This window comes from Pristiophorus japonicus, chromosome 22 (genome assembly GCF_044704955.1).
Source record: "Pristiophorus japonicus isolate sPriJap1 chromosome 22, sPriJap1.hap1, whole genome shotgun sequence".
NCBI lineage: Eukaryota > Metazoa > Chordata > Chondrichthyes > Pristiophoridae > Pristiophorus > Pristiophorus japonicus.
Window position 1 is genome coordinate 60,397,975 of NC_091998.1, and position 26,871 is coordinate 60,424,845.

At 43.9% G+C, this 26,871-nt stretch overlaps 1 pseudogene; it reads right to left on the minus strand.

Annotated features, from left to right (window-relative positions):
• Nucleotides 1-753: 753 nt before the first annotated feature.
• The window catches only part of LOC139235077 (sialic acid-binding Ig-like lectin 13), a 37,496-nt pseudogene continuing 11,378 nt past the window's right edge, over nucleotides 754-26,871 (minus strand).

Here is a 26,871-nt window from a genome sequence, read left to right on the forward strand (position 1 = left end):
TGCACATTAACAGCTATATATCATTCTCTTTCAAATTGTTTCAGTACTATTTCCTGAAAATAATGTGTGTCTGCTGTGTTGGCCCTACCAACATGCAAGTCACTACATTTAACTAAATTAAACATTTTTTTCATTTTATAGCACCATCACCTAGCACATTTAAATCTCGTTTCATTTGATTGAACTCAGCAATTGCTTTAATCCTTGCACAGATTTTGGTGTCATCTGCAAATATAGTGACCAGGCTCCCGACACCACTGTCCAGTTCATTAATATGAACAGTGGCGGGCCGAGGACTGATCATCATAGAATACGAGAGGTACTTGATTTCTGATTATCAGGCATGTGCAACAACTCAGGAGCTGGAACCCAAGACCCAATTCCTGTTGAAACCCAGGTGGAAATTAGGTTCCAAAAGTAAAATACTGCAGATGCTGCAAATCTGAAATAAAAACATAACGTGCTGGAAACAATCAGCAGGGCAGGTCAAATATGTGGAGAGAGGACCCGAGTTAACGTATCAGGTAGATGCCCTTTCATCAGACTGCTGTCCCAAGTCATACATTGGTGACCATATCGAATCCGCCATCAACACAATGACATTTCCTGTTGTTACGACAAGTAAACCGATGGATTTCCTTCGGCTCTCCATCTCTGTGTCACTGAGACTCTCCCCACTGCTGAGGCTCCGGAGTCTCCTGTGGGCTCTGCTGGCCACTAAAATGTGTCGGCTCGTTAAAGCGTTGACCAGAATCAGAAGTAATCAAAACGGTTTGGAACATGTCAAAGAAATTTGACTGCTGCCCACACTGTGAAACTGTTACTTATCGAAACCAGGGATTATTACAAAGGGTGTATTCATTTGTATACAGAACAGTCCCAACAATGTTCTTCACACAGCACAGTCACAGCTCCTAGAACTACAGCCACCATTTGTTCGGAGCAATATTTCATTTTCAGCTTTTGGAAATAAATAATAATAACTTTAATTTATATAGCGCCTTTAATGTAGTAAAATGTCCCAAGGCGCTTCACAACAGTGTAACAGACAAACAGATAAATTTGACACAAGCCACAGAAGAAATTAAGGCAGATGATCAAAAGGTTATTTAAAGAGGGAGGTTTTAACGAGCGTCCTGAAGGAGGAAAGAGAGGTAGAGAGGCGGAGAGGTTTAGGGAGGGATTTCCAGAGCTTAGGGTCCAGACAGCTGAAGGGACGGCCACCGATGGTTGAGCAGTTATAATGAGGGATGTTCAAGAGGCCAGAACTTGAGAAGCGCAGACATCTTGTCGGATTGTGAGGCTGAAAAAGATAAGAAAGATAGGGACATTGGTAACATTGATTTTACATACAATTCAACATCATATGAAAATCTCACTGGCGTTTCAGACACTGGGAGCCACCTTCTGGTAAAAGTCTGCAGGAACAGCCCCAGGTACAGTCCAGTGAAAGATTACTTTTAACATGCAGCACCGAAACAGGCTATTCGGCCCAACATGTCCGGTGTTTATGATCTACAAGAGCCTCCTCCCACTCCTCTCCATCTAACCCAATTAGAATATGCTTCTTTCCTCCCTCATGTGTTTAGCTAGTGTCCTCTTAAATGCTTAAACAGGATATTCACCTCAACTACAGGCCAGCATTTATTACCCATTGCCTGCTGCAACCGCTGCAGTCAGTGTGGTGAAGGAATTCCGACAGTGAATTTGTCGTAGTGGTTTGGTACAACTGAGTGGCTTGCTCGGCCATTTCAGAGGGCAGTTATTAGTCAATCACATTGCTGTGGCTCTGGAGTCACATACAGGCCAGTCCCAGTGAAGGCAGCAGATTTCCTTCCCTAAAGGAGGTCAGTGAACCAGATGGGTTTTTATGGCAATCCGGTAGTTTTATGGTCACCATTACTGATAATAGCTTTTTGTTCCAGATTAATTTAATTAATTGAATTTAAATTCCCCAGCTGGCACGGTGGGATTTCAATGCACGTTTCCAGATCATTAGTCCAGGCCTCGGGATTACTAGTCTAGTACCTGTGCTGCCGTTCCCGACAATTGTGCTAGCGAGCTTCACATTTCTTACCGCGTTTTGGGTAAAGATGTTTCTCTTGAATTTCCATTTGGATTTATCACTGAATTTTCAATCTTTCCTAATGGGTATAACCTCTCTGTTCTGGTATCAATGATAGGAGAGATAACAAGGAGAAATAAAGTTCTAGCTAAATTCCAAAACACATTTTATAATTTCCAAAGATTCAATGTGGATTCTTTATGAAATAATACTGGTGACGTCAATAATTATATCGAAATACCAGTTTGGACGAATAATACATATTGAAAAAAATACAGAGAGCATTGCAGCAGGCTTTTCTAATGGAGAGGCAGTTGCAGATATCGCATTCTGTGGTGGAGGCAGTGTGGTAAGGAATCATAGCATTTTATATGAGAGAAGGAGGTCATTGAGTGCATCGGACCTATGCCAGCTCTCTGAAAGAGCTATTTACTTTTCCCCATGTTCCTGCCATTCTTCATAGAATGATACAGTACAGAAGGAGGCTATTCAGCCCATCATGCATATGGCAGCTCTTTAAAGAGTGCTATCCAATTACTCACACTCCTCTGCTCTTCCCCCACAGTCATGCAAATGTTTCCTCGTTCAAATATTTATCTACTCTCATTGTTAAAGCCGCCATGGATTTTGCATCCACCATTGATTCTGGCCGGGTGTTCTGAGTTCTGACGCTCCTCTGCATGGAAAAATGTAAGCCGTTTTGGGTTTACATTACCAACAGCTCCATAAGCGATGTTTGTCAAATCCAAGCATTCACCAAACTATCCTTAAAAGCAAATAGTTATCAATTTTGTGCTGCTTCATCAAAGCCTGTAATTTTCTCATACATCCCCTTAACTATTGATGGCTAAGTGGTAGCATTCTCCTCCCACCTCGAAGTCAAAAGGTTGTGAGTTCAACTCCCAATCCAGAGACCTGAGCACAGAATCTAGGCTGATACTCCCAGTGCAGAACTGAGGGTGTACTGCATGTCGGAGGTGTGGTCTTTTGCATGAAACATTTAACTGAGGCCCGTCTGCTCTTTCAGGGGGATGTAAAAGATCCCCTGGCATGATTTTGAAGAAGAGCAGTGAAGTTATTCCCAATGCCCTGACCAATATTTATCCCACACCAACAACAGTAAATCACATTATCTGCTCTTTTATTTGCTCAATGTATGTGGCAGTTTGTTGGGCACAAATGGACGGCCCTGTTTCCTACATTACAACAATGACTGCACTTCAAAAGTGTGAAGAGTTTTTGGACATTCTCACATCATGAAAGGCACGATATAAATTGTAATATATATAGCTCCACCCAGTGCAATACTGTGGCGTTGCAGCCATTGCTGTTTACAACAATAAAGAGGGAACAAGTCATGTGATTGTCTTCCTGAAGTTATCAGCCATTTTACAACCTGTGTGTTTGTGAGGTCGTACCGAAAACATAACAATGGCGATGAGGAAACGATAATCGAATAACCAAGATTAAATTTTTGTTGGTGGCTGATTCAGCCAACCGACAGAGAGACTTTGAAAACATTTCTGTTTTGATTAACAGCTAAAAATCTAAGTTAAATTACATGCACACTTGGCTAAACTGGCAGGGTCCAGATGGCCGCGCCTATGGGAACAATAGGGTGCTTGAGGGAGATTCAACATGACTGTGAAAGATTCATAAGAATATAAGAAATAGGAGCAGGAGAAATCCATATGGCCCCTCGAGCCTGCTCCGCCATTTAATACGATCATGGCTGATCTGATCATGGACTCAGGTCCACTTCCCTGCCTGCTCTCCATAACCCCTTATCGTTCAAGAAACTGTCGATTTCTGCCTTAAATGTATTCAATGCCCCAGCTTCCACAGCTCTCTGAGGCCGCGAATTCCACAGATCCACATCCCTCTGAGAGAAGAAATTTCTCATCTGTCTTAAATGTATGGCCCCTTATTCTAAGATTATGCCCTCTAGTTCTAGTCTATTCTCTCAGCGGAAACATCCTCTCTTCATCCATCTTGTCAAGCCCCCTCATAATCTTATACGTTTCCATAAGATCACCTCTCATTCTTCTGAATTCCAATGAGTAGAGGCCCAACCTACTCAACCTTTCCTCATAAGTCAACTCCCTCATCTCTCGAATCAACCTTGTGAACCTTCTCTGAATGCCTCCAAAACAAGTATATCCTTTCGTAAATATAGAAACCAAAACTGGACGCAGTATTCCAGGTGTGGCCTCACCAATACCATGTACAACTGTAGCAAGACTTCTCTGCTTTTATATTCCACCCCCTTTGCAACCAAGGCCAAGATTCCATTGGCCTTCCTGATCACTTGCTGTACCTGAATAGTAAACTTTTGTGTTTCATGCACAATACCTCCAGGTCCCGCTGTACTGCAGCACTTTGCAATTTTTCTCCATTTAAATAATAACTTACTCTTTGATTTTTTTCTGCCAAAGTGCATGACCTACACTTTCCAACATTATACTCCATCTGCCAAATTTTTCCCACTCACTTAGCCTGTCTATGTCCTTTTGCAGATTTTGTGTGTCCTCCTCACACATTGCTTTTCCTTCCATCTTTGTATTGTCAGAAAACTTGGCTACGTTACACTCTTTCCCTTCTTCCAAGTCTTTAATATAGATGGTAAATAGTTGGGGTCCCAGCACTGATCCCTTCGGCACCCCACTGGTTTCTGATTGCCAACCCGAGAATGAACCGTTTATCCCTACTCTCTGTTTTCTATTCATTAGCCAATCCTCTATCCATGCTAATATATTATCCCCAAACACGTGATCTTTTATCTTGTGCAGTTAACTTTTATGTGGCACCTTGTCAAATGCCTGCTGGATATCCAAATACACTACCTCCAATGGTTCCCTTTTATCCACCCTGTTCGTTACATCTTCAAATAATTCGAGCAAATTTGTCAAACATAACTTCCCCTTCATAAATCTGACTCTGCCTGACCAAATTTTGCTTTTCCAAATGTGCTGCTACTGCTTCTTTAATAATGAACTCCAACATTTTCCCAACCACAAATGTTAGGCTAACTGGTCTATAGTTTCCTGCTTTTTGTCTGCCTCCTTTTTTAAATAGGGGGGGGTTACATTTGCAGTTTTCCAATCTGCTGGGACCTCCCCAGAATCCAGGGAATTTTAGTAAATTACAACCAATGCATCTGCTATCCCTGCCGCTACTTCTCTTAAGACCCTAGGATGCAAGCCATCAGGTCCAGGGGATTTATCCGCCTTTAGTCCCATTATCTTACTGAGTACAACCTCCTTAGTGATTGTGATTGTTAAGTTCCTCCCCGCCTTTCGCCCTTGACTATCCACTGCTGGAATGTTATTAGTGTCCTCCACCGAAAAGACTTAGACAAAATATTTGTTCAGAGTTTCTGTCATCTCCATGTTCCCCATTACTAATTCCCCGGTCTCGTCCTCCAAGAGACCAACATTTACTCTAGCCACTCTTTTCCTTTCTTATCTACCTATAGAAACTCATGCTTACTGTTTTTATATTTCGTGCTAGTTTACTTCCCTTTCTTAATCATCTTTTTAGTCATCCTTTTCTGGCTTTTAAAAGCTTCCCAATCTTCTGTCCTCCAACTAGGTGGTGTTCCAAGCTGTAGCGTCCGCAGTGAGAGTAATGTCAACCTGAGGTCAGTGCATAAGATTTTTTTTTCATTGCGATTTATGTTGTGCTGGCGTGAGTTATTTATTGGGAATGTTTTTGGTGTGCTCCCCCCCTCCCCCCCACCCCGAGGTCTCTCTTAGGTCGCTCGGAGACCAGCTGTTTAGCTCGCAATTTTGATCTGGTCAGCCGGCCTAGAGGCCTAAAAGACATGTGCAACGTCTCCCTCAGTGCTCCACTCCAAACTCAGGGCCCAGCTGATGAATATTGCGATGGCAGATACAAACCATTTGCCAGCGCCAAATTTACCGCTCTGCCCAGGTTGACGCTGAAACCAAGGCATGACCAAATTTCCACCCCTGTGTATTTGAGACCTTTATACATTTCCTGGTTTGCCTTCTTTCTATCTTTCGGTTATTTTGCCCACTTATCATGGTGACAATGAGCTTTAGGCTGAGCGCTGAACTACCTGTCGATTCTAAATGCTGCTTTGTTATTTTGGTGAGCAGTTGCCATGAAGACAAGACGATGACACAAATTTCAGGACAGTTCTATCGAAGCTCGAGCATCGGGATAGATTTATTCCCCCAGTTATTATCCCCATTCTCTTCTCAACCTTTACTCCAAGTGCTCGTTCACCTTCATTGGCTCCGTTCGACAATGCCTCAAATTTAAAATCCTCATCCCAAAGATAGAAAGGAAAGATAGATTACGAAGGTAAACTTGTGCAAAACATAAAAACAGATAGTAAAAGCTTTTACAGATATATAAAACGGAAAAAAGAGTGACTAAAGTAAATGTTGGTCCCTTAGAAGATGAGAAGGGGGATTTAATAATGGGAAATGTGGAAATGGCTGAGACCTTAAACAATTATTTTGCTTCGGTCTTCACAGTGGAAGACACAAAAACCATGCCAAAAATTGTTGGTCACAGGAATGTGGGAAGGGAGCACCTTGAGATAATCACTATCACTAGGGGGGGTAGTGCTGGACAGGCTAATGGGACTCAAGGTAGACAAGTCCCCTGGTCCTGATGAAATGCATCCCAGGGTATTAAAAGAGATGGCGGAAGTTATAGCAGATGCATTCGTTATAATCTACCAAAATTCTCTGGACTCTGGGGAGGTACCAGCGGATTGGAAAGCAGCTAATGTAACGTCTCTGTTTAAAGAAGGGGGCAGACAAAAGGCAGGTAACTATAGGCCAGTTAGTTTAACATCTGTAGTGGGAAAAATGCTTGAAACTATCATTAAGGAAGAAATAGCGGGACATCTAGATAGGAATAGTGCAATCAAGCAGACACAGCATGGATTCATGAAGAGGAAATCATGTTTAACTAATTTACTGGAATTCTTTGAGGATATAACGAGCATGGTGGATAGAGGTATACCGATGGATGTGGTGTATTTAGATTTCCAAAAGGCATTCGTTAAGGTGTCACACAAAAAGTTACTGCATAAGATAAAGGTACGCGGAGTCAGAGGAAATGTATTAGCATGGATAGAGAATTGGCTGGCTAACAGAAAGCAGAGAGTCGGGATAAATGGGTCCTTTTCGGGTTGGAAATCGGTGGTTAGTGGTATGCCACAGGGGTCGGTGCTGGGACCACAACTGTTTACAATATACATAGATGACCTGGAAGAGGGGACAGAGTGTAGTGTAATAAAATTTGCAGTTACAAAGATTAGTGGGAAAGCGGGTTGTGTAGAGGTCACAGAGAGGCTGCAAAGAGATTTAGATAGGTTAAGCGAATGGGCTAAGGTTTGGCAGAAGGAAAACAATGTCGGAAAGTGTGAGGTCATCTACCTTGGGAAAAAAAACAGTAAAAGGGAATATTATTTGAATGGGGAGAAATTACAACATGCTGCGGTGCAGAGGGACCTGGGGGTCTGTGCATGAATCCCAAAAAGTTAGTTTGCAGGTGCAGCAGGTAATCAGGAAGGCGAATGGAATGTTGGCCTTCATTGCGAGAAGGATGGAGTACAAAAGCAGGGAGGTCCTGCTGCAACTGTATAGGGTATTGGTGAGGCCGCACCTGGAGTACTGTGTGCAGTTTTGGTCACCTTACTTAAGGAAGGATATACTAGCTTTGGAGGGGGTACAGAGACGATTCACTAGGTTGATTCCGGAGATGAGGGGGTTATCTTATGATAATAGATTGAGTAGACTGGGTCTTTACTCGTTGGAGTTCAGAAGGATGAGGGGTGATCTTCTAGAAACATTTAAACTAATGAAAGGGATAGACAAGATAGAGGCAGAGAGGTTGTTTCCACTGGTCGTGGAGACTAGAACTAGGATGCACAGCCTCAAAATATGGGGGAGCCAATTTAAAACCGAGTTGAGAAGGAATTTCTTCTCCCAGAGGGTTGTGAATCTGTGGAATTCTCTGCCCAAGGAAGCAGTTGAGGATAGCTCATTGAATGTATTCAAGTCACAGATAGATAGATTTTTAACAAATAAGGCAATTAAGGGTTACGGGGAGCGGGCGGGTAAGTGGAGCTGAGTCCACGGCCAGATCAGCCATGATCTTGTTGAATGGCGGAGCAGGCTCGAGGGGATAGATGGCCTACTCCTGTTCCTAATTCTTATGTTCTTATTATGTTCTCATCCTCGACTTCAAATCACTCCATGGCCTCTCTCCACTCACGCAAACCTCCTCCAAATCTGTAGCCGGACTGGGAGCCAATGTATGTCAGCTCGCATGGGAATGATGGATGAACGGGACTTGGTGCGAGTTAATATGCTGGGTCACTGCTTAATTTGGTTGCTAATCATAACTCAATAAGATATTTTGCAAAGACTATTAACCATAATTGTATGTGAGCTGACGATGATATTACCTTGGAGAAGTGACAGGAGCTAAATCACATTTCCTGACTATTATTCTCTCCCAGATATTTCATCAGTTCTCACTCTCAAGGTCTGAAAGAGAAAGGAGTAAATGAGACCTCACCTCTTGCCTGACAGCTCTGGAGATATCAAAAAAAAATGAAACAATGTCTTTGCGACATAATTTGTTTCACTGAGATGAAAGTTGCTCTGAAGTGAGTTGCATGGCATTAATAAAGGACAACAAAGTAAGATTGCATTTCTGCAGCGCCTTTCACAACTTCAGGACGTCTCAAAGCGCTTTACAGCCAATGAAGTACTTTTGAAGTGGAGTCACTGTTGCAATGTTGAATTCACGGCACAGCAAGCTCCAAATAAACAGCAACGTGTTAATGACCAGATCATCTGCTTTTTAGTGATGTTGGTTGAGAGATAAATATTGATCTCGGGACACTGGGGAGAACGTCTCAGCTCTTCTTCTATTAGTGGCCATGGGCACATTTACTTCTATTTGAGAGTCCAGACAGAGCTGTAGCTTAATGTCCCAGCTGAATGAAGGCACCTTCGACAGAGGAGCAACTCCCTCAATACTGCCAATTCGACAGTGCAGTACTCACGCACTACTACCCCTCCATCAGTGCAGCGCTTCTCAATACTGCCCCTCCACCAGTGCAGCACTCCCACAGTACTACCACTCCACCGGTGCCGTGCTCCCTCAGTACTGCCCCTCCGCCAGTGCAGCACTCCATCATTACTGCCCCTCCGACAGTTCAGTGCTCCCTCAGAACTGCCCCTCCAACAATGCAGCCTTCCCTCCATACTGCCCCTCTGTCAACGTGGCGCTCCCTCAGTACTGCCCCTCCGCTAGTGCAGTGCTACCTCAGTACGGCCTCTCCAACAGTGCAGCTCTCCCACGGTATTGGCACTGTGGAGTGTCATCATGGATTACGTGTTCAAGTCTCTAGAGTAGGACTTGAACCCACAACCTTCTGATCTGGAGGTGACAGGGCAAGAGAGCACATACTAAATCCACTGAACCACAACAGCACATAGGTTGATGTTTGTTCGAAACAGGAAAGCGGGATGAGGAGCAAAGATAAATGGAGTTGAGGTAGAGATCTAATTGAATTGTGCAGCACGCTCGAGGGGCTGAAAGGGTGATTCTTTTCCTATTCAACAGGCTCGCAGGGCTGAATGACATCCTCTTGTTCATATGCAACAGCCTCAAGGAGCTGATTGCGCCCCACTCCTGTTCCTATGTGACAGGCTCGAGGGGTCTGAATAGCCTCATGCTGTTCTTATGTAATAGGCTTGAGGGGCTGAATGGGCCTCCTCCTGTTGCCATGTAATAGGCTAGAGGGGTTGAATGGGCCTTATCCTGTTGCTATGAGTCAACTAAAGTTCAACTAATAGTCAGAAATATGTGGCCATTCTACATGTCTGTGACAAATTGGCTGTTTGACCATGGAGGGCAGCACCCACAAACCAAATTCTGCCTTCACTCAACCCATGCTTAACAGAGAGAATCATCAGTTACACATCACGAGAAGGAGCATTACATCTTTTCTCAGTCCTTGACCCAATTTCTGATTGAGAACCAGGATCTTGGACCTTGGCCTCTGTATTCTATGTCACACCACATGGTTCCACTGAGCCATCATGGCAGTTGCTAATTGAACTTTCCAAGATTGAAATACTAAAATATTTGTTTATTGTAGCAGTAGTTTATTCTGTCATCAAATCTGTTTTATCCATTTACAATATATCAAAAATCTTACTTCTAAAGCAACGTTTCCTATCATAATTTCCTCCATCCATTTTTACAAAAGGGACGGTCTGCACTTGGGCAGGACTGAAACTGATGTCCTAGGGGTAACATTTGCTAATGCAGTTCGGGAGTTTTTAAACTAATATGGCAGGGGGATGGGAACCTATGCAGCGAGATAGGGCGAAGTAATATGGAGTCAGAAACAGATGGTAGAAAGGTAAAAAGAAATAGTGGAAGGCTGAGTAAACAAAGGCAAGAAACAAAAAGGGCCACACTACATCATCATTCTAAAAGGACAAAGGTTGTTAAAAAAACAAGCCTGAAGGCTTTGTATCTTAATGCAAGGAGTATCCGTAATAAAGTGGATGAATTAACTGTGCAAATCGATGTTAACAGATATGATGTGATTGGGATTACAGAGAGGTGGCTCCAGGATGATCAGGGCTGGGAACTCAACATCCAAGGGTATTCAACATTCAGGAAGGATAGAATAAAAGGAAAAGGAGGTGGGGTAGCATTGCTGGTTAAAGAGGAGATTAATGCAATAGTTAGGAAGGACATTAGCTTGGATGATGTGGAATCAATATGGGTAGAGCTGCAGAACACCAAAGGGCAAAAAATGTTAGTGGGAGTTGTGTACAGACCTCCAAACAGTAGTAGTGATGTTGGGGAGGGCATCAAACAGGAAATTAGGGTGCATGCAATAAAGGTGCAGCAGTTATCATGGGTGACTTTAATATGCATATAGATTGGGCTAACCAAACTGGAAGCAATACGGTGGAGGAGGATTTCCTGGAGTGCATAAGGGATGGTTTTCTAGACCAACATGTCGAGGAACCAACTAGGGGGGAGGCCATCTTAGACTGGGTGTTGTGTAATGAGAGAGGATTAATTAGCAATCTCGTTGTGCGAGGCCCCTTGGGGAAGAGTGACCATAATATGGTGGAATTCTACATTAGAATGGAGAATGAAACAGTTAATTCAGAGACCATGGTCCAGAACTTAAAGAAGGGTAACTTTGAAGGTGTGAGGCGTGAATTGGCTAGGATAGATTGGCGAATGATACTTAAGGGGTTGACAGTGGATGGGCAATGGCAGACATTTAGAGACCGCATGGATGAACTACAACAATTGTACATCCCTGTTTGGTGAAAAAATAAAAAAGGGAAGGTGGCTCAACCATGACTATCAAAGGAAATCAGGGATAATATTAAAGCCAAGGAAGTGGCATACAAATTGGCCAGAAATAGCAGCGAACCCAGGGACTGGGAGAAATTTAGAACTCAGCAGAGGAGGACAAAGGGTTTGATTAGGGCAGGGAAAATGGTGTACGAGAAGAAGCATGCAGGGAACATTAAAACAGACTGCAAAAGCTTCTATAGATATGCAAAGAGAAAAAGATTAGTAAAGACAAACGTAGGATGCCCTGCAGTCAGAATCAAGGGAAGTCATAATAGGGAACAAAGAAATAGCAGACCAATTGAACAAGTACTTTGGTTCAGTATTCACAAAGGAGGACACAAACAACCTTCCAGATAGAAAAGGGGTCAGAGGGTCGAGTAAGAAGGAGGTACTGAGGGAAATCCTTATTAGTCGGGAAATTGTGTTGGGGAAATTGATGGGATTGAAGGCCGATAAATCCCCAGGGCCTGATGGTCTGCATCCCAGAGTACTTAAGGAGGTGGCCTTGGAAATAGAAGATGCATTGACAGTCATTTTCCAACATTCCATAGACTCTGGATCAGTTCCTATGGAGCGGAGGGTAGCCAATGTAACTCCACTTTTTAAAAAAGGAGGGAGAGAGAAAACAGGGAATTATAGACCGGTCAGCCTGACATCGGTAGTGGGTAAAATGATGGAATCAATTATTAAGGATGTGATAACAGTGCATTTGGAAAGAGGTGACATGATAGGTCAAAGTCAGCATGGATTTGTGAAAGGGAAATCATGCTTGACAAATCTTCTGCAATTTTTTGAGGATGTTTCCAGTAGAGTGGACAAGGGAGAACCAGTTGATGTGGTGTATTTGGACTTTCAGAAAGCTTTCGACAAGGTCCCACACAAGAGATTAATGTGCAAAGTTAAAGCACATGGGATTGGGGGTAGTGTGCTGACGTGGATTGAGAACTGGTTGTCAGACAGGAAGCAAAGAGTAGGAGTAAATGGGTACTTTTCAGAATGGCAGGCAGTGACTAGTGGGGTACCGCAAGGTTCTGTGCTAAGGCCCCAGCTGTTTACATTGTACATTAATGATTTAGACGAAGGGATTAAATGTAGTATCTCCAAATTTGCAGATGACACTAAGTTGGGTGGCAGTGTGAGCTGCGAGGAGGATGCTATGAGGCTGCAGAGTGACTTGGATAGGTTAGGTGAGTGGGCAAATGCATGGCAGATGAAGTATAATGTGGATAAATGTGAGGTTATCCACTTTGCTGGTAAAAACAGAGAGACAGACTATTATCTGAATGGTGACAGATTAGGAAAAGGGGAGGTGCAACGAGACCTGGGTGTCATGATACATCAGTCATTGAAGGTTGGCATGCAGGTACAGCAGGCGGTTAAGAAAGCAAATGGCACGTTGTCCTTCATAGCGAGGGGATTTTAGTACAGTGGCAGGGAGGTGTTGCTACAGTTGTACAGGGCCTTGGTGAGGCCACACCTGGAGTATTGTGTCCAGTTTTGGTCTCCTAACTTGAGGAAGGACATTCTTGCTATTGAGGGAGTGCAGCGAAGGTTCACCAGACTGATTCCCGGGATGGCGGGACTGACATGTCAAGAATGACTGGATCAACTGGGTTTGTATTCACTGGAGTTCAGAAGAATGAATGAGAGGGATCTCATAGAAACGTTTAAAATTCTGATGGGTTTAGACAGGTTAGATGCAGGAAGAATGTTCCCAATGTTGGGGAAGTCCAGAACCAGGGGTCACAGTCTAAGGATAAGGGGTAAGCCATTTAGGACAGAGATGAGGAGAAACTTCTTCACCCAGAGAGTGGTGAACCTGTGGAATTCTCTACCACAGAAAGTTGTTGAGGCCAATTCACTAAATATATTCAAAAAGGAGTTAGATGTAGTCCTTTCTACTCGGGGGATCAAGGGGTATGGCGAGGAAGCAGGAATGGGGTACTGAAGTTGCATGTTCAGCCATGAACTAATTGAATGGCGGTGCAGGCCCGAAGGGCCGAATTACCTACTCCTGGCACCTATTTTCTACGTTTCTACAATGGGAACTGACAATGTAAACATGTCACGTTGTAATTACACTCTGCTACCAGTGTTTCACGTCTCCCAGTTCGTCAGGCTGCACTGCAGGAAATCTCCCAATTCTCCAACCAACTTTGCGTCGCTGCTTCCCAGATTGCTGTTAGTTTTGCTATTTAACTATGAATGGTAATATAAAATCAAAGTATGACATAAGCAGAAGCATGCATGACAGTTAAATAGCGAGTAAATAATACCGATCTGCACTGGTCCAATTATCCTCGAACCCTGCTTCTCCTGGAGTCTACACTTGGCAAGGACCATGCTGTAAACATTCGCAGACAGGAAAGTGATTAACAAAATGAAAATTCCCTCAAACACGCACACAGGAATGAATTTGTATGTGCTGTCCTGGTGGAATATCGATCAATACTTAAAAACATTTATAATCACAATGGAGAGAACAACGACTGAAACAGTGAGGGGCAATGCTGAACGAGCACATACACAATTAAACCCAGTGACAATGATCTGGGCCGTAGCAGCACTCAACTTTGTGAGGCAACATCAGCACGCAGAAACTACATCTCATTATGTCAAGCAGTTTAAAACTATTTTTGGGTGTTGGTGACCGGGTGAGGGGCGGGCAGGGGGTTAAAGCCCTTTGGTTACTAGGAAGGTAAAGTGGAGTTCCGAATCATTCTCTTCTTCTGTGCTGTTCCCAGAGTGAGTGATTCTCATTCTTGCTGAGATTACACATTCCCATACACAGGACTCTCGTCATGCTCGCAGTTTGCGTAAATATGATGAACTTTACATGAATTGATGCAGTGGTTAGGTTTGATTTCCAGATCCTCCTCCTCTTTCTTCGGTAACAGAAAAGGAAATGAGCAGAGTGACACTCGGCATGATCTGTATTTGGTATCTTTGTGTCCAATTAGAAAATTCCTCCCACAATTGGAGCCATTGATTATTGATATTGAAGAGTGTTGGGTTTGATTATTGATACTGAATAGTTTTGGGATTAATTATTGATACTGAATAGTGCTGTAATATAAGAACAGGAGGAGGACATTCAGTCCCGTGATCTTGTTCTACCATTCAAATAGATCTCTTTCTTGACTTCATCTTTCTGCTTTGGTTCCACAGAATTTTTTGAGGATGTGACCAATAGAGTGGACAACGGAGAACCAGTGGATGTGGTGTATTTGGACTTTCAAAATGCTTTCGACAAGGTCCCACACAAGAGATTAGTGTGCAAAATTAAAGCACATGGTATTGGGGGTAACGTATTGACATGGATAGAGAACTGGTTGGCAGACAGGAAGCAAAGAGTCGGAATAAATAGGTCCTTTTCAGAACAGCAGGCAGTGACTCGTGGGGTGCTACAAGGTTCAGTGCTGGGACCCCAGATATTTACAATATACATTAATGGTTTAGACGAAGGAATTTAATGTAATATCTCCAAGTTTGCAGATGACACTAAGCAGGGTGACAGTGTGAGTTGTGAGGAGGATGCTAAGAGGCTGCAGGGTGATTTGGACAGGTTAGGTGAGTGGGCAAATGCATGGCAGATGCAGTATAATGTAGATAAATGTGAGGTTATCCACTTTGGTGGCAAAAACAGGAAGGCAGAATATTATCTGAATGGTGACATGTTAGGAAAAGGGGAGGTGCAACGAGACCTTGGTGTCATGGTACATCAGTCACTGAAAGTTGGCATGCAGGTACAGCAGGCAGTCAAGGTGGCAAATGGCATGTTGGCCTTCATAGCGAGAGGATTTGGGTGTAGGAGCAGCGAGGTCTTACTGCAGTTGTACAGGGCCTTGGTGAGGCCACACCTTGAATATTGTGTACAGTTTTAGTCTCCTAATCTGAGGAAGGACATTCTTGCTATTGAGGGAGTGCAGCCAAGGGTCACCAGACTGATTCACAAAATGGCAGGACAGACATATGAAGAAAGACTGGATCGACTCGGCTTAAATTCACTGGAATTTACAAGAATGAAAGTGGATCTCAGAGAAACATATAAAATTCTGACATGATTCGATAGGATGGATGCAGGAAGAATGTTCCCGAAGTTGAGGGAAGTCCAGAATCGAGGGTCACAGTCTAAGGATAAGGGGTAAGCCATTTAGGACGGAGATGAGGAGAAACTTCTTCACTCAGAGAATTATGAACCTGTGGAATTCTCTACCATAGAAAGTTGTTGAGGCCAGTTCATTAGATATATTCAGAAGGGAGTTTGATGTGGCCCTTACGGCTACAGGGATCAAGGGGTATGGAGAGAAAGCAGGAATGAGGTGCTGAAGTTGCATGATCAGCCATGTTCATATTGAATGCTGGTGCAGGCTCAAAGGGCCGAATGGCCTACTCCTACACCTATTTTCTATGTTACCGTTAATATCCTTGCCGAACAAAAATATTATGCCACTCAATTCTGAAATTTTTAGTTGACACCCAGCCTCAACAGCTTTTTAAGGGCAATGAGTTCCAGATTTCTACTACTCTTGATTTGAATTTTTTGAGGAGGTAACAATGAGGGTCGATGAGGGTAGTGTATTTCAAGCAGTGTTTGATAAGGTCCTACATGACAGATTGGTCACAAAAGTAAAAGCCCATGGGCAAACTGGCAAGTTGTATCCAAAATTGGCTCGGAGGCAGGAAGCAAAGTGTAATGATTGATGGATGTTTTTGTGACTGGGAGACTGTTTCCAGTGGGGTTCCACAGGGCTGAGTACTATGTCCCTTGCTTTTTGTGGTATATATCAATGATTTAGTTTTGAATGTAGGGGGTATGATTAAGAAGTTTGCAGACGATACTAAATGAAGAAAGAAGCTGTAGGCTGCAGGAAGATATCAATGAACTTGCCAGATGGGCTGAGCAGTGGCAAATGGAATTCAATCCGGAAAGTGTGAGGTAATGCATTTGGGGAGGCAAGGGAATACATATTAAATGGTAGGACACAGAAAAGTGTAGAGGAAAAAAAGGAGTCTTGGAGTACATATCCACCGATTTTGAAGTCGAGGCGTTGCTTAACCAGAAGACAATGTAGGTCAGCGAGCACAGGGGTGATGGGTGAGCGGGACTTGGTGCGAGTTAGGATATGGGCAGCCAAGTTTTAGATCACCTCTAGTTTACATAGGGTCGAATGCGCGAGGCCAGCTAGGAGTGCGTTGGAACAGTCAAGTCTATAGGTAACAAAGGCATGGATGAGGGCTTCAGCAGCAGATGAGCTGAGGCAAGGGTGGAGACGGGTGATGTTACGGAGGTGAAAATAGACGTTCTTTGTTAAGCTGTGGATATGTGGTCGAAATCTCATTTCAGGGTCAAATATGACACCGAGTTTGCCAACAGTCTGGCTCAGCCTCAGACAGAAGTTAGGGAGAGGGATGGAGTCAATGGCTAGGGAACGGAGTTTGTGGCGGGGACCGAAAACAATGGCTTCAGTCTTCCCTATATTTAATTGGAGAAAATTTCAGCTCATCCAGAATTGGATGTTGGATAAGCAGTCTGACAATTTAGGGACTGTGGAAAGTCGATATAAATAACATCCATAGACACTTCCTTATCTAGCACATTAGTTACCTCCTGAAAACATTCAACTTGGTTCGTTGGACATGATTTACCCTTTACAAATCCAAGCTGGCTCTTTCTGATCAGGTCGTATTTGTCCAAGTGCTCAGTCACTCTGTCCCTAATAACAGATTCTAGTCACCTCTTCACAACACACATCAGACTAATAGGCCTATAGCCAAGTTTTACCTCTCATCCTTCTTAAATAATGAAGTGACATTTCCAATCCAAGGGGACAGGAGCGTAGGAAATGAGGGATCGAAGGAAGGAAGGAGTGAAGGAGAGAGGAGTGAAAGGATGCAAAACCTAACAGATAATAGTGAGTCGGGATAAATGGATCACTTTGCAGTTGGCAAACTGTAATTAGCGGGATATCACAAGGATCGATGCTAGGGTCTCAAATATTTACAATCTATATTAATAACTTGGATGAAGGGACCGAGTGTAATGTAACCAAATTTGCTGATGATACAAAGATGGGTGGGAAAGCAAGTTGTGTGGAGGACACAAAGAATCTGCAAAGGGATATAGACAGGCTAAGTGAGTGGCAAACATTTGGCAGCTAGAGTATAATGTGGGAAAATGTAAGTTAATCCACTTTGGCAGGAAAAATAAAAAAGCCAATAATTATTTACATCGCGAGAGATTACAAATACTGCAGTACACAGACCTGGGGGTCCTTGTGCATGAAACACAAAAAGTTAGGACTCAGGTACAGCAAGCAATGAGGAAGGAAAATTAAATGTTGGCTTTTATTGCAAGGGGAATAGAGTATAAAAGCAAGGAAGTTCTTCTACAACTGTACAGGATATGGTGAGAACACCTAGAGTACTGCGTACAGTTTCGGTCTCATTATTTAAGGATGGATATACTTGTATTTCAGAGGTGGTCACTAGGTTGAGTGCTGAGATAAAGGGTTAACTTATGACAAAAGGTTGAGCAAGTTGGGTCTGTACTCATTAGAGTTTAGAAGAGAGGCGATCTTATTGAAACATATGATACAGGGGGGCGGGGCGGGCCTCGACAAGGTGGATGCAGAGAGGATGTTTCCACTCGTGGGGGAATCTAGAACTAGGGTGTATAGTTTATGAATAAGAGTTTGCCCATTTAGAACTGAGATGAGGAGGAATTTCTTCTCTCAGAGAGTCGTAAATTTGGAATTCTCTGCCCCAGATAGCTGTGCAGGCTGCGTCATTGAATATATTTAAGGTGGAGATAGACTGATGTTTGACCGATATGGGAGTCAAGGGGTATGGGGAGCGGTCAGGGAAGTGGAGCTGAACCCAAGATCAGATCAGCCATGATCTTATTAAATGGCAGAGCAGGCTCGAGGGGACAAATGACCTGCTCCTGCTCTTATTTTTATATTTTTAAGTTCGTATGAAGCAAGTTGGGAAGGAGGGAGAGAGGGAAGGATGCAAGGTAGGAGGGAGGCAATGAAGTATTGTACGGAGGAATGAGAGGAGGAACAGAGAGAGACGGGGGTTCGTAATGTAGACGGAGCCTCGGTTTAAGGTCTCATCCAAAATATGGCACCTCCAACAGTGCGGGGCTCCCACAGTACTGCACTGGGAGTGTGGACCTAAATTACGGGCTGCTGGACTTTTCTCGTCCCTTGTACTACAAAGATGTCCTGCACGATAGACTTGAGTCCCAAGCCCACATCTCAATAGTATGTAGAAATCTTTAGAAGGCATCAATCACGGAATCTTTCTTAATAAAGTCACAACACCAACAAAGGACGACGTTGGTGCTGGAATTGAATTACATTCATTGCATTACTTACCCGGAGCCTGTCCAACTGGTCGCTTGGGCTGAATGGCTTCTTCCTGTGCTGCTCACTCTGTATTTAATTAGAAATTGTTGATGTATCACTGCAAGTCAAATCAGGAAGTGGGCAACTAGTGAGAAAACATCACTTATTTGAAATGAAGCATCATAGTCTTGTGTTGTAAGAAAACTTGTAAGAAAGCATGACAATATTTCAGTTTAATGCTGGGCAGCCCTTGACAAGGAGTATCAATTCAATGCTCACTCCAGAGGGCGAAGCGGCTCTTCAGCAGGAGCAGATGCTGCCCAGAACCCCTGGGAGATGAGAGAGACTGCGGAATGTGAAAGGGGAGGCAGAGACTGAGGATGAGAGGGAGAGCATAAGAAGAGGAGAAAGGAGAGGATGAATGAGACATGGAAAGAGGAAGGGAATGAGACAGGCAGGAGAGTGTGCAATCCAAATTCCAAGACCACGGCTGGGAATATAACACATCAAAAGCCACTTTGCGGGCTATCTTCACAATGTCTTGCCAGGTTCTCTCTATCTGCAAGTTACTGTAACGTACATTTATAAGCATATCATTTAATTCTGGCTCTCAACCTTTGAAAAGTTGCCCCCTCCTGGCCCACTTTGTCCAAGAAGGATTTGGGGTGGGGCTTGACCCCATGAAGAAAAGAAAAAAAAGAAAGACTTGCATTCTATAGTGCCTTTCATGACCTCAGGACGTCCCAATGAACTTTATAATCCAGGCCGATACTCCCTGTGCCAGTACTGAGGGAGCGTTGCAGTGTCAGAGGTGCTGTCTTTCAGATAAAGCATTAAACCAAAGTTTTCTCTGCCCTCTAAGGTGGATGTAAAAGAGCCAACGGCCACTATTTGGAAGAGGACCAGGGGAGTTGTCCATAGTGTCCTGGGGCCAATATTTATCCGGCAACCAACATCACTAAAAATAAATGAACTGATCATTTATTTCATTGCAGTTTGTGGGAGCTTGCTGTGCGGCAATTGGTTGCCACGTTTTGCTAGTTTACAACAGTGAGTACACTTCAAAAGTATTTAATTGATTCTAAAGTATTTCTAGACATTCTGAGCTCATGAAAGGCATTGTATAAATCATAGTCATAGAAATTTATGGCACAGAAGGAGGCCATTCGGCCCATCGTGTCTGCACCAGAAAATAAACGCAAGTTATTTCTTTAGAGTGAAGATTGAAGTAAGGATTTAAAAAAAAAGTTAATCCTTTAACTCTTACTTTCTCACACACTTAAAGATTAAGAATCCAGCCAGTTCAACACTCAAAATGATTCCAGCACCAATTAATCCTACTATACACTCACTGGAGTCTCTGCCTGTAAATTAATTACTGCCGTTCAGTTTTAGAATGGTGCTCCGATGTACTTATACTTATTCTGAAATTGAGAACTAATAGCTTTATGTGTTATATCTATATATTTAATATCTATGTATTTAAGATATCTTAATGTAAACCACATTCCCAGTCACCCTCCGAGGTCACTTTCTGATTGGTTGTCTCACTGAGGAATCCAGGAACAGCAATAATCATGGGTGATTTTAACCTTCACAATTTGGACAAAGCAAATTGGCCAGGGTAGCCTTGAGAAAGAGTTCATAGAGTGTATCCGAGATAGTTTCCTTGATCAGTACGTTGCGGAACCAACAAGGGAGCAGGCTATCTTAGATCTGGTACTGTGTAATGAGACAGGATTAATAAACAATCTCCTAATAAAGGATCCTCTAGGAATGAGTGACCTTAACATGATTGAATTTCAAATTCAGTTGGAGGTTGAGAAAGTTGAATCTCTAATCTGTGTCCTAAGCTTAAATAAAGGAGACTGCAAAGGTATGAAGGCAGAGTTGGGAAAAGTGGATTGGAAAAATAGATTACAGAGTGAGACAGTTGATGAGCAGTGGCAGACAGTTAAGGAGATATTTCATAACTCACAGCATTGGCAAATATATATCCCAATGAGAAGGAAAGGCTGTAAGAGAAGGGATAACCATCCGTGGCTAACTAAGGATATAAGGGATGGTATCAAATTGAAAACAAGAGCATATAGTGTGGCCAAGACTAGTGGGAGGCCAGGGGATTGGGGATAAAAACAGATAGTAAGAGATTCTACAGGTATATAAAAAGGAAAAGAGTGGCTAAAGTAAATGTTGGTCCCCTAGAGGATGAGACTGGGGAATTAATAATGGGGAACAGGGAAATGACAGAGACTTTGAACAAATATTTTGTATCGGTCTTCACAGTAGAAGACACTAAAAACATCCCATAAGGGATAATCAAAGGGCTATAGGGAGGGGAGGAACTTAATACAATCACTATCACTAAAGAAGTAGTACTCGGTAAAATAATGGGACTAAAGGTGGACATGTCCTCTGGACCTGATGGCTTACATCCTAGGGTCTTAAAAGAAGTGGCTGTAGAGATAGTGGATGCATTGGTTGTAATCTACCAACATTCCCTGGATTCTGGGGAGGTCCCAGCGGATTGGAAAACTGCAAATGTAACACCCCTATTTAAAAAAAGGAGGCAGACAGAAAGCAGGAAACTATAGACTGGTTAACCTAACATCGGTCATTGGGAAAATGCTGGAGTCCATTATTAAGGAAGCAGTAGCAGGACATTTGGAAAAGCATAATTCAATCATGCAGAGTCAGCATTGTTTTATGAAAAGGAAATCATGTTTGACAAATTTGCTGGAGTTCTGCAAGGATGTAATGAGTAGGGTGGATAAGGGGGAACCATTGGATGTGGTGTATTTGGATTTCCAGAAGACATTTGAAAAGATGCCACATAAAAGGTTCCTGCACAAGATAAAAGTTCACGGGTTTGTGGGTAATATATTAGCATGGATTGAGGATTGGCTAATTAACAGAAAACAAAGAGTCGGGATAAACGGGTCATTTTCCGGTTGGCAAACAGTAACTAGTGGGGTGCCACAGGGCCTTAACTATTTACAATCTATATTAATGACTTGGATGAAGGGACCGAGTGTAATGTAGCCAAATTTGCTCATGATACAAAGATGGGTGGGAGGACACAAAAAAATCTGCAAAGGGATATAGACAGGCTAAGTTAGTGGGCAAAAAATTGGCAGATGGAGTATAATGCAAGAAAATATGAGGTTATCCACTTTGCCAGAAAAAAATAGAAAAGCAGATTATAAATTAAATGGGAGAAAATTGCGAAGTGCTTAAGAATAGAGGGACCTGGGGGTCCTTGTGCATGAAACACAAAAAGTTAGTATGCAGGGACAGAAAGTAATCAAGGCGGCAAATTGATTGTTGGCCTTTATTGCAAGGGGGTAGCGTATAAAACCAGAGAAGTCCTGCTACAACAGTACAGGGTACTGGTGAGGCCACATCTGGAGTACTGTGTGCAGTTTTGATCTTCGTATTGATTCCAGAGATGAGGGGGTTGACTTAAGAATGAGAGGTGATCTTATCGAAACATAAAACATAATGAGTGGGCTCGACAAGATGGATGCAGAGAGTATATTTCCACTCATAGAGGAAACTAAAACTAGGGGGCATAGTCTCAGAATAAGGGACTGCTGATTTAAAACTGAGATGATAAGCAATTTCTTCTCTCAGAGGGCTGTAAATCTGTGGAATTTTCTGCCCCAGAGAACTGTGGAGGTTGGGTCATTGAATATATTTAAGGCAGAGATAGACAGATTTTTGAGCGATAAGGGAATAAAGGGTTATGGGGAGCGGGTAGGTAAGTGGAACTGAATCCATGATCAGATCAGCCATGATCTTATTAAATGGCGGAGCAAACTCAAGGGACCAAATGGCCTACTCCTGCTCCTATTTCTTGTGCTTTCTCTGATCGTGGATGAAATGATCTGCATTCCATCGCTCAGATTCTGACACCCAGCAAAGACGAACTGAGCAGATTCAGACTCTGGATCAACTGGATTAATCAGTGTGGCAATAGCAACTCTTGGGTCTGTGCACGAGCGAGTGTGTGTACATAATTGTGAGAGTGCGCAAGTGTGAGTGTATGCAAGTGTGTAGGAGTGTGTGTTTGTATGCAAGTATTAGTTTGCATGTGTGTGTCTGTGTGTCTGCATCTGTGTTTATGTATGACTGACTGAGTGTTTCTGTGTTTCTCGATTTGTCTGTGGATATGTAACAGCTGGTGACTCCTCACTCACACAGAACTGTCACTTACTCTTACTTACATAGTTATGGCCAAAGTCTCACATAGATATTAATTTGTAGTTGGAGAGGTATGAAAGTATCTGTACACTCACATTCCAGTAATGGTTATGGCCTTCTCCACCGCTCCATGTTCATTCTCTGCCACACACTGATGTTACATCCAGGGTCGCTGGAAACTGTGTAGAAACTCCAAACACAGCTCGTTGTTCCAATTTCTCCTGTTCATTGTGACACCTAGAGGTCACCACGTCAGGTTAGAAGCTGGGCAGAATAGAGCAGAATATCACTGCAGAATTCCCTTGTTATACTGATCGATGAATTTTTAAATCGTAGCAAGAGAAGTAATGGAGATTGCGTGGTGCGTCTAAAAACAAATAAAGATCAGTTACCTTACATTGGCTGTGAAGCAATTTGAGAGATGATGAGAAGATGAAAGGTGTCACATCATCACGAAGCATGTAATCAAGGTCAACATATTAGTGCAGTAATGAGCGAGCACTGCACTGTCGGAGCGGCAGTACTGCGGGAGTGCTGCACTGTTGGAGCGGCAGTACTGCGGGAGTGCTGCACTGTCGGAGGGACAGTACTGCGGGAGTGCTGCACTGCGGGAGTGCTGCACTGTCGGAGGGACAGTACTGCGGGAGTGCTGCACTGTCGGAGGGACAGTACTGCGGGAGTGCTGCACTGTCGGAGCGGCAGTACTGCGGGAGTGCTGCACTGTCGGAGCGGCAGTACTGCGGGAGTGCTGCACTGCGGGAGTGCTGCACTGTCGGAGGGACAGTACTGCGGGAGAGCTGCACTGTCGGAGGGACAGTACTGCGGGAGTGCTGCACTGTAGGAGGGGCAGTACTGCGGGAGTGCTGCACTGTAGGAGGGGCAGTACTGCGGAAGCGCTGCAATATCGGAGGGGCAGTAATGAGGGAGCGCTGCACTGTAGGAGGGGCAATAATGAGGGAGCACTGCACTGTCAGAAGGGCAGTACTGAGGGAGCGCTGCAATATCAGAGGGGCAGTACTAAGGCAACACTGTACTGTTGGAGGTGCAGTATTGAGGGATTCCTGCACTGTCAGAGAGGCAGTACGAGGGGAACACCGCACGAGAGGTTAAAGCGAGGCCCCATCTGCCCCCTCAGGTGCATTTTACAGATCCCATGACACTATTCAAAGAGTTCTGTCCGGTGACCTGGCCAATATTTTTCAGTAAAAAGATAGATGATCTGGTCACAATCACATTGCTGTATGTGGGATGTCGCAGTGCACAAAGTAGCCTATAACGGGTAATGAAGAATAAAGGATGTCATATTTACATTACACAGTTAGTGTGAGGGTCTGCTCTGATGAAAGAGATGGATAACTGACTCTGCAGGTGAGTTTGCTCATCGTGTTTGAGTGATGGGATCAGGGTCAGAACAGAAGTATATGTCAGAGCGACGCCATACTGAGTTACACTGTTTGAGACTGACCCGGGTATGTCAGCGGCATTGACCCAGGTTAAGACAGGTGCTGTTCCATTGCACGTGGTGTTGTAGTTGACATGCTTATGTCCACATGCTTTCCGGCAATAATTCCAGCAGGGAATATTGTGGTTTTATCTGTGAAATCTAACGCACAGAGAACGGATCTGTTTTGATAAATATAACGTGAAGCATCAGTTCAAATAGAAATCACAGTCCCGTGAGAGAAAGTATTTTTACAAGGACCATACCAGAACTGAGAGGTTACAAGGGAACAGAAAAGGCTGAACAGGCTGGGGCTCTTTTCTGTAGTAAAGAGAAAGCTGAGGGGTGACCTGATAGAGGTCCTTAAAATTATGAAAGTGCTTGATAGGGCAATTGTTGTTTCACTTGTGAGGGAGACCAAAACTAGGGGCCATAAATATAGGATAGTCACTGATAAATTCAAAAGGAAATTCAGGAGAAACATCTTTTCCAAGAGAGTGGAGATAATGTTCTTTTTTTATTAATTCACATGATGTGGCATCGCTGGCAAGGTCAGCATTTATTGCCCCTGAGAAGCAGGTGGTGAGCCACCTTCTTGAACCGCTGCAGTCCCATGTGGGGGAGGTGCTCCCAAAGTGCTGGTCGGGAGGGAGTTCCAGGATTGTGACCAGTGACAATGAAGGAACAGCGATATATTTCCAAGTCAGGATGGTGTGTAACTTGGAGGTGGTGATGTCCCCATGAACCTGCTGCCCTGGTTCGTGGATTTGGGAAGTGCTGCAGAAGAAGTCCTGGTGAGTTGCTGCAGTGCATCTCGCTACAATGTGGAATTTGCTGCCACAGAGAGAAGTTGAGGCGAATGGACAAAATGAAGGGGAATCGAGATAAGTACACGAGGAAGAAAAGAATAGAAGGTTTAAAGTAGGGTGGGAGGAAGATCATGTGGAGCATAAACACCTGCATTGATCATTTGGGCTGAATGGCTAGTTTGGGTGCTGTAGCCTCTGTGTAACTATGTAAGAGAAATTATTCTCCGATTTTAAGGCTTGGTGGTGTGTCTGTCAATGCGCTTAATGCACTTTCTCTCCGAGACCCATGAATTGACAATGGTTTGATGAAAACGATCAGGAGATCCAAAAACTAATAGATCGTAACCGCAGAGCATTTCTGAGCCTCAAAAAACAACCCAACTAGGAAGCTACAAAGCAACGTTAGACGGTTCAAGGCTGAGGTCCAATAAAAAACCTGGGACCTAAAGAACAGGTGTGGATGGAGAAAGCGCAGGTGATACAACAACTAGCCGACAGTCACGACATGCGACGATTCTTCATCACAGTCAAGGCCACCTACGGTCCAAACTCCCAAGGTCACACCCCACTCCTGGCCAAGAACGGGGAAAGACTCATCAAGGACACCGAAGCTGTCAGGGTCCGCTGGAAAGAGCACTATGAAGATCTCCTCAATCGAGACTCTGCCTTTGACTCGAGTGTTCTCAACTCCATCCCGCAGCATGCAACCGCCACCACCTCAGTGAAACCCCAACGCTGCACGAGGTAGGCAAAGCCATAAATCAGCTCAAGAATAAAAAAGCTACGGTGCGGATGGAATTTCTGCTGAGGCACTAAAATATGGTAGAGAGGTGCTGTTGGCGCGGATACATGACCTCATCTTTATCATTTGGAGGGAGGAGAGCGTGCCGGGAGATCTCAGAGATGCAGCGATCATGTCTATTTTCAAAAAGGGGAACAAATCCGACTGCGGCAACTACAGGGGAATCTCCCTGCTGTCAACCACTGGGAAGGATGTCGCTAGAGTTCTCCTCAACCGTCTCCTCCCTGTGGTCGAGGAGCTCCTCCCGGCATCACAGTGCGGATTTCGTCCCCTACTGGGAACAACGGACATTATCTTTGCAGCACGACAACTGCAGGAAAAATGCAGGGAGCAGCGCCAGCCCTCATACATGGCCTTTTTCGATCTTACAAAAGCTTTGAGACTGTCGACCGTGAGGGCTTATGGAGCATCCTCCTCTGTTTTGGATTCCCCCGAAAGTTTGTCAACATCCTTCGCTGCTCCACGACGACATGCAGGTCATGATCCTTACCAGTGGATCCATTACAGACCCATTCCACGTCCGGACCGGGGTCAAACAGGGCTGCGTCATTGCTCCAACCCTCTTCTCAATCTTCCTCGCTGCCATGCTCCACCTCAGTGTCAACAAGCTCCCCGTTGGAGTGGAACTAAACTACAGAACCAGTGGGAAGCTGTTTAACCTACACCGCCTCCAGGCCAGGTCCAAGATCACCCAAACCTCTGTCGTTGAGCTGCAGGACGCGGACGACGCCTGCGTCTGCGCACATTCTGAGGCCGAACTCCAGGATATAGTCAATGTATTCACTGAGGCATATGAAAGCATGGGCCTT